We start from the raw sequence: 9,745 nt of genomic DNA, 5'->3' as shown, positions 1-9,745 counted from the left end.
GGATTCTCCCAGAGGAGCTTGTTGAGCTTCTTTCCTGATAATGAACTTGACTATTCTCATTATAAGAAGAATTCAGGGCCTTGTGGTTGCTGAGAATGGCTGTATTTCACTTTGTGGGGAGCTCTGGTCCTTACTTTGAGCATCACTTCCTGGATCCAGAGAGGAATATAGTATGCTGTTCAATCTCCTAGAGAAGCTTAGTCACTCTGCTTCCTGATATGAACTTGGCTGGTCTCATCATTGGAGGAGCTCAGGACCTCACTGTCACTGAGGATGACTGTGGTGCCTTTCAAGGGAGCTCTGATCCTTACCTTGCGTGTTGCAGATCCCTCATGCTACTGGCACAAATCCTTCATCCTACTGCCAAGGACTGTAGCTTTTACCACTGACCGTTGGGCCTTCCCAGTGCAGATCCGTGAAACAGACTTGCATGAGTCATTGTCATGTACTGTAGGCCTCCAGATGGACTTCTTGGGAGCATTGCCATGGGCTCTAGGTCCTCAGCTAGACTCATAGAGGATACTGCCATGGAGTCCAAGCCCTCAGCTGGATTCTTTGAGTCTTTAGTGTGTAGACAGATTTCCTGCACTTGTTTGTGTTTGACTCTGTGAGTAACTATTATAAAATAATTCTATAAATTATGTGTCCTATATTAAATTTTTTTCCTTACAAACCCTGACTACAACAAACAGCAGTAGTGATATACCAGACTTAGTTATTTATAATTAAATGGCTATGAGAGAATATTATGAAAAGACTAGATTAAGAGCCCATTCTACTTGTAGAGGCCCACCCACCGAATATTAAAGCTTTGTTGGGGAGAATTAACTTTATCATCTTAAAACCGATTAGATTTCAAAAGAACATAAAGATGAGACATAGTAATTTTCTTTTGAAGTCACACACATAAACACACACACACACACACACACACACACATACACCCCTACTGAATCTACAAGGATACATACTCAGCAAAGTCTTAGGTTTAAAAAAGTATCTATGTCTCTGTATGTATGCCTTTTTTATTTTTAAGTTTCTCCTTTTAATTTCCTCTGACATGAATGTGTAATGCTGAGAATTTATGCTAATGAAGAATGTGTCCACAAGATGTATAATGCATGCCTTTTAATTAGTTCTGCTGCTATAATTGATTAACATTTTGCCTGTACAGTACTATTACAAAGAAACAGCAGTGAAAAGCTGTATGCCTCTAGTCCCTGTAGGAAAAAAAAAGCATTGAACATTGCCATTGTATAACATCTGCAATGCCAAAGTGAGCGTCAGTATTCCTATTGAATGTCTGTTGGGAGGAGCTTCAAGCAGCCTGGAAAAAAGCAGCAGAAAGAGAGCACAAAATGCAAGTCCCAAAGGCCCAGAGAATGGAGTACAGGAAATGTTTTAAGGGAAGAGACAGAGATCAAGACGAACATGAAGGGTGTCAAACAACCTAAATCCATCAGGATCTGGGGCAAATGGTGCTAGCAGATGGAAATAAATGCTAAAAGATAGGGCATGCACATCGTGTGTGTGTGTGTGTGTGTGTGTGTGTGTGTGTGTGTGTGAATACAGATGTGTGCATGTGTGGATGTGGATGTGAGCATATCTAATGTTTGTAGAATAGCAGTTTCAGAAAGTAAGCATATAGTTATAAGTTTTCAGCATCAGCAGGGTTTGCTAATTTGGTGACTTCATCCAGAGCCCAGGGCACTTGATGCAGCATCCATAACAGTTGGTTCCCTCTGTTGTCCAGGAGAGAGGAAGGTGCATCTACAGCTCATTCTCTATTGTCTGTACTGGTCACCCCTGCTGGGTCCTGGGAAAATAGAACTAAAGAATGCACATTTCATTGTTTCCAGAGGATTAAGCTCTAGTGAGGGAGATGACAAACAAATAGGAAGTGAAAGTGTCTTGAGCACAGAAGAGGAAAATGGATAAATGTCCATGCCCAACACAAGGCTAGAGGGATTCAAGGAAAGATTTCTTGCATACACATTTTCTGCCACAGACAGTTCTATGGAAAGTGAGTGCAAACGAGGATGGCCCAAGCTCAAGGAACTTCCTACACAAAAGACATGAGACAGAAATATTGAGCATTTGGGAGAAATATCAATGAGGAGAATGGGGATGGGGAAATGAGGCTTGAAGAGTAATAACTGGCAAGGCTGTTAGGCAGAGGTTGAATCTTGAAGATCTCTCTTAAGGGAATTAGTTTAAACAAAATGTAGTAAGTCTACTCATTTTAACACTTCTTACAGGAAAGGTGGTACAGTGAAGTACATGAATTTCCAAGAAAGAAAGGAAATAACCAAAATTCCTTAGTGCCCATGATAATTTTTATTATCAAAATATCGATTCACATTTTAAGAGTTTGAAAAAAGACCTTTCATGTAATCTGAGAATCACTGTTTTATACAGTGCTGTATGTTTACATTTAGAGAATAGCTTTTGCCAAGGATGACTAATGCTTCTACGCTCAAAATCCAAGCAGCATTTTCTGTTCTCCTGCTTTCCCACTCACTGGTGTTTTATAGCATCAGCAATGCCCACTGCGCAAAACCTCTTCTTCCCTCTCTTCCACAATAAAAGTTTCTCCTACTTTCATCACTGCATAATCTCTTTACTAGCCTCTGTCACAAGCTTAATCCCTTCTTCTCCACTATTAAATGCTTACATCCCTCATTTCAGTCCATGCTCCCGTGTGGTTCATTCCAGTTACTTCTATGCCTTCATTTATAGTCTGAAAATACTCTGGAATTCTACATAACTCCTCCTAGTCTTCATTGCCAATAATCTACCATCAGTTTTTCTCATACTTCTGCTGAATCCCCTTTCAACCAGTCTCCCCATTCCTTCAACAATATGTTCTCTGTGCCGTAGGAAGAGTGAAAGTTTTATAGATCAAATCTGCTTCTGTCCAATCATTTTCCTTTCTGCATACTCTTTCAACATATGACTTCACAAAAACAGTTCTTAGCTTCCTATATTTCTTAGGATAAACACCAAAAATACCTAATATTGTTTGTAAAGCTTTCTGTGCTCTGGTCTTTCTCATACCAGTACCCTTATTTCTCACTTTCTCCTCCATTTCTGTGGCTTCACTATACTACTATTATTCACTGCTCAGTTTCTCAAATCTACTGCCCTTTCTCCCACCACAAGCTCTATGCATATTCTAGTCCATCAGCTTGGAGCACCGCTGCCTCTATCTCCTTTCGTCTAAATAAATGACTTGTCAAGGCTTAGCTTGCAACTCAATTTTAAATCTTTCAGACAAGTCTTCAATAATAACTGGACTCTCCCTCCTAAGCTCTATTTGAAGTTAAATGTGATCATTTCTGTAATTATGTATCTCAGCATCCAAAAGTAGCCATACTGAAGAGATCACTGAAGTGGAGATAGTGCCCGGTAGGGTAAACTATCTTGCAGAGTTCAAGTAATATCCTGTAACATAAATATATGCCTGAACCAATAGCCAGTATATGGTATGTTCTACCCACAGTCAGAATACCACATAGAGGAACCCAAAGATAAAGATGTAGATAGTATCTCTTGATGTTAAATTTAGTTACTTTCATTCAAAATACTTGCCTCTTTATCTCATACTTAGAATTCTTCTAGTTCACAAGTCAAGTGTCCAAGTGAAAGACATTCCTTCTTCTGGCAAGGAAGGGACATATCTACCATGGCACAGATAATATTTCAAAAAAATGAAATCTGAATTATACCATGAGAATTTGGGGACTATATGCCTTATATGAAAAGCAGGATGGTGAAGTCAGCTTGAGTGATCAACCCTGATGATGACAGGAAGTGCTATTGGCCAGTTTGAATCCGGGTGATACCCTAACCACCTCATGCTTCACTCTGATTAATATAAGAGCTGACTTTTAAAAACTACAAATGTAAATACAAAAAGCTTGTAATTTTGAGAGTGAATGTTTACATTACCATAAGAGGCAAAGAAATGACTCTGAGATGCTGAATGGAGAAAAAAGGATGCAGAGAATTAATAACTAGACACGAAAATAGTTAATACCCATGAGAGCCACAGAACTTGCTGTGGAAACAAGGCATCTGCCTGTGTCTCCCTGCTTGCATTTATTCCTTTCCCTTTCCCTCACTATTTGTATTTCTAGGTATGTGGTTAGTGGTAAAATTTCCCCTTTAATCTATAAGCTGCAGAACATGGAGGTGGATTCATAAGGGAGAAGATGTGAAAAGAGCCATACCAGAGACTCTGGCTATGAAGAATGGAATACCACACTACACCTGGATACATTCTGGAGATGGACATTTCTAACACTTAGTTCATTTATTCATCGCAACAACACACAGCTAAAAATAACATGCATGTACCTATGGCCGTTCACAAAGTGCTATGTGAGGAGAGGTGGTTTTCAATGATTGATTCTTAATTTCACCAATGAGTTACAGAAAGACTGTTTACTGTGTAGGCAGATGATGGAAACTTTGTGTTTACTGTGCCCTTGCATAAGCAAAGACAAGTACCTCAGCAGCACATTGTATTTCCTGTCTCTTAAATCACAACTGTTTTTATATGGGTACCAAATACTCTGTTTCACTTCTTGCATGTTTTATGGTTTGTGATGATTTCTGTAAAGGAATGTGGCTTGATAAGCTCATGATAAATTCCAAAAAATTTTCCTGCATTTTTAATAAACAGTAAAATATCAACTGCAGATAGAGGCAAGAGAGGAGCTAACATGTCATTCTTGGACACACTGTTGTGTTCTCCATGTGTGTAGAGGCAAACTATTTCAGTAACAGAACTTTCTACATGAAAATTTTATCTCTGTGAGCCACGGCGAAATGTGGGTGGTTTTGCAGCAGCAGTATCTGGCATCCCGAGGTTCTAAGGGAGAAAGCATACATCCTAACAGCATTTTCACTTTTCTCAAAGAAACTGGAAATTAGAATCTGGGATAAATTTTTTTGTAAGTAAAATTGTTCTTTCTAAATTATGTTATTGAGCAAAGGAAAATGAGGAACCCGTATACAATCTCAGGTCATAAAAGTGCTCAAACTATGCAGGGTCAAAATCAATAGCATTCATTAATCAGACCCTGGGAATTTATCCTTAGAACACAACAAAATGTAACAAACTATACATTTAATAATATTAACCATGGGCCAGGGATGTAGTTCGGTGGATCTGTAGTTCAGTGGCCTAGCAAGCATGAGGCTCTAAGTTTGATTCCTGGTACCAAAAAAGAAAATAGTTTTTTAAAAAGACACTCCAAAAATTAACCATAACATTGTGGCAAAAAACTAAAAACAATATTTATGCCACCAATAAAGAAATAATAATGACTGTGGCCTATTGGCAAGGTGGAAAATTATGCAATCAATTAAAGACGATTTGGAGGACCATACAGATGCACATGCTTATTCATCATTTCTTAAGAGAGAAAAATAAAACAGAATGCCACACATACTGTTTATTTACAATGAGATCAGGCACCAGTGAACAATAGATCACACAGTACAGAAAACAAAAGTCGTTTTGGGGAAGTCACAGGGAAATTAAAGTTTTCTTTTTGGGTTTCACAGGTTAACTGAGTATCGTTACTTCATAACATGTTCCATTAGACATTATAAACTACCTAATAATCACAGAGTGATCTTAGAGCTATAGAGCACTGTGATTTGTTAGCTGGGAGGAGATGAAGGGAAGGAGCATAAGGTGATAAATTAAAACAACACATTAGAAACATTAGTGAGTAATGCACGAACCTTTGTTATCTGAGATCATAGAAGAAAGAGGACACGTGTAAACAGTCAAGAGTGGCTGAAGAAAGAGAAAGAGGAAGATCACCTGGGCATTAAAGAACATGAAAACTCCGGAGGGGCTGAGGTAGGCAAGCATAACTCAGAAACACAGAGCAAGGCAGCACAGAATCCTGGCAGCACCGCGGTATCTTCACCTGCTGAGGAGACACAGTCACGGAGAATGGGAGAAGGAAACACCCTCATCAGAGGAGATGAGTCATGAGGGAGACTATGCTTAGTTTTAATTCTACCTCAGAAACATAAATCACTGAAAGTGTGAGCAATGGTAAGTTTTCTTATGTACTTCTCAACCAAGACTTCTGTCTTCTTAGCATATGGACTTCCTAATGAGTGGTATTTACGCAAGTGCTCAATCGATGTTGGCCCTAAGAGAGTCAAGGATTATTACAAGCACGATCTCTGTTGTGCAGGACTGGGTATCTGAAGACTGTGGTGCAGGATCGTGTGCTTACTGAGACTGGCATGTTTGCTGAGGCCCCAGCCTCCCACATGCCCACAAGGGCTTCCATAAGGCTGGTGCGGTCCATATGAAAATAGCCACTGGCAGTGAACAAAGATGTCACAAGCTGGTTCATCTTGCTCAAGTTATAAATACCACTTGAAATATGACTTTAAACTTGTCAGTCCAGGGAGAGAAAGGGAGAGAAACTTGTCAGTCCAGTTGGTTACAGCTAAAAAATGAGTCAGGACTCTAGAGAAAAGGACCATTACTCAATGTAAAGTCACATCAGTCTGTCAGGTCTAAAACCCTTACTTTTGCACGTGGAATTCCATTCCTTTCATATTTTTCAGGGCTTTGTCTTTTTCTTCCACCCAACTTCACTACCAATCAAGAAACAGATAAGAAAGAGCACAGTATATGGAAATTGACACACACTTTCTTTACTAAAAAATTGATACTGGAAGAATGGTTTAAATTTGTCTGCAACAGATTCCTAATGACTTGATTCAAAGAATATTTACTCATTTGATAAAATTTATTCCCCTGAAGCATACACACACCCACACACACCTGTGTAAATTGCAGTATGGATGGAGTGGAATGTGTGCTCCCTCCAGGAGGCAGAATACAAAAGAAAGTAAAAGAGGGCTGGGGTGGAGATGCACGTGTCTGTTTCTGCTCTCAAGCTTACACATCTGCTGTGTCATTCTGTTTGCTCTGGGAAGAAGTGAATGAAGAGAAGAAAAATGCCAGAATCTTAGGTTGGCAGGGGTTGAGAATTAAAAGAGAAAAAGAGAATTCCAACTCTCTTCCCAAATAAATAGATGCAAATTAGCCTATTTTTTCATTATTGTGATAAAGTACTTGAGGCAAGCTATGTGCAAAGCAAAATAAGTTTCTTTGACTTATCATTTTAGGAGCACAAAGTCTACAATGCCAAGTGCAAGTCTTGATGAGGGCCTGTGGACAATGACAACAGTGTGAGCACATGTGAGGAGACATCACATGGGAAGAAGAAGTCAGAACTGGAGGGCCCAGGCTCGCCCTTTCAATCACAATACACTCACCAAATACCATCAGGGGGTCCTTGAAAGCAGTATCAGCCCCCCCCCAAGGTACTGTCCTCAATGCCCTCCCACTAGGGCCCACTTCTGAAATGTTCCACAGCATCTTCCTCACTGGGAAACAAGCTTCCAACACATGCATCACTGTGAGATGCCCGAACAATATCCAAATCATAGCAACGTGTCTGGACAGAAGCTTTCCAATCTCACCTATAGAGCAACTGACCCACAAAGGGACTGCTGGATCATATTTGTCGTCAGAGATATTGCTAAATTTCCTCCCTAAAAAATCATACCAATTTTCCATTGCCTCCATTTTTATCATCAGTTTTTGACATTAACCATTTTAATTCTCTGTCATCTGACAGAGAGGACTGATAGCTCATTGTTATTTTTATTTCCTTTTCCTTAGTTATGAATGAAGTCAATTTCCATTTTTGTTTTTTACTATTTGCTTTATTTTCTTTTAAATCACCTTTCATGTGTTACCCTGTATGTTTAAGGTCATATATGGTTATATTAAGGATTTGGATGATCACTTAGTAAACTAAGGAACTTAGCCATTTGTCTTATATATTGAAAATTTGTTCTCTTACATTGCTATTATCTTTAAACTTTTTGTAGCCATTACACAATTTTACAACTGTATATATGTAAATTTAGCAATGTTTTTGGGACCTGAAATGAACAGTACTTGCTTTTGGGTGGCTTATTCAGCTGAGTGCAAGTAGCAGTAGGTCTTTTTCCCAAAAAATATCAATAGGTAATTTTTCCTATATGTTTAGAGTGTAATCTAGATTTCCACCAAGAGCACATAGGCTTCTAGGGTGACAACCAGCTTTTATATAACACATTAGAGTTTATCTGTTCTGGTAAATGTGTTCTATGTAAAAGTCAATCCAGGTGGGGAGTGCTTCTAATTTAAAATTGGAGCTCACTTGTCTGCTAACCGATGGTTTAGGAATCTAGACAGTGCTACCTTATTCCATTCGAAAGCCAAACTGCTGTAGAAAGTGATCTGCTAAAAATTAGGTCCTATTTACTTCCTTCCATCCCACCCTAGTTTCCCACTGGCAGATGTAGTTAATGTTCACTCTCCTGGTAGAGAAGGTCACACTATCCAAACCGGGGCTTTACATATTTACACGTACTCCGCATTTGACCAACTGTGTGATGAGGCAACAGAGAGTGAAGGGAGCAGAGTTAGGATGGAAGGAAAGCCAAGTGAGCTCAGCACCTGCCACTGGACACTGGCCCCTGGCAGGCAGGGACAGCTGCAGGAGAAGCCAATCACCTGCACAGAATCTACTACGGCAGGGTGCCAGGCTGACGACTCCTAATCTCCTGGCAGCCACTACCTGAAGCTGAAGGATTCCTAAAAAGGACCACACAGTTTATTAACTTGCATCAAGCTTGACAATGAACAAAATGGCATCATTTGCAAAATTTTCTGTAATATGGTGATAATACCACTGGATTTCAAAATCAGAAAATGTGGCTTCCCCTCTAATTCCATGTCATGGCACAATGAACAAGAACTATAAAAGAAGTAAAAGATACACTGGACTCTAAAATTAGAAATATGAGATTATCGAAGTAAATTATATTCCCTCTTTCTCTAATATATGTATTAATGATTAAAGTAAAATTTACAGTGTAACACAATGGGGGTTAAGTGAGTCTCCTGTGGAATACAAATAATTAGGTATTTTCTATTTTTTATTTTAATTTTTTAAATTTTATTTTGAAAATAGTAAACATACAACAGAACAGAGCCAATCGAGACAATGCAGTGAAACTGGTACAGAACTTCACAATAGGATACTGGGATGGTAGTAATAGTACTATGGTATATCTCGGTTTCTTCACAATAGTTGTCCAGTCAATTAGGTATAGCGAAATCAAACCAAAAACAGAACAGTATAACAACCCAATTGAGAGTATTGAATAGAGCAAACAAAACAAAACAGTGAAAACAACCTTTGCCTTCAAACAGAAAATAGAAGGAAATTCCCCATATTTTCTATGCTGCATATGGTTATCCTTCCAAGAGATGCTGAGACATCTATCCCAGGTAGCTACGGGGCAGAGGGGAGGGTGTTTGATTTTTAGCTGGGCGGGGGGGGGGGGGGGGCTGGTAGGCTCATGGGAGCTGATAGTTCCACTCCTGGCCCATGCCAGGGGCACTTACCACGAGGGTGGGCAAATAAGCTGACTAAGTCCCACCATGGCTGGATCTCAGGAGCACTGGTTTTCCAATTAAGTACTGTCTAATCTGACAATTTCTTTTAATTGGGATGTTTTTATATGCATGTAATATAATTATCAATATAATAGAGCTTATATGCATGATAAGAACGTTATTTTTTTTTCTCTATTTCACCCATCTGTTTTGGGTTCTTCTTTTCTGTTTTTCTGCTTTCGT

This window comes from Cavia porcellus, unplaced genomic scaffold (genome assembly GCF_034190915.1).
Source record: "Cavia porcellus strain 051 isolate PalLab524CR breed Dunkin Hartley unplaced genomic scaffold, mCavPor4.1 scaffold_1, whole genome shotgun sequence".
Taxonomy (NCBI): domain Eukaryota; kingdom Metazoa; phylum Chordata; class Mammalia; order Rodentia; family Caviidae; genus Cavia; species Cavia porcellus.
Note: the sequence above shows the minus strand (reverse complement) of the source record.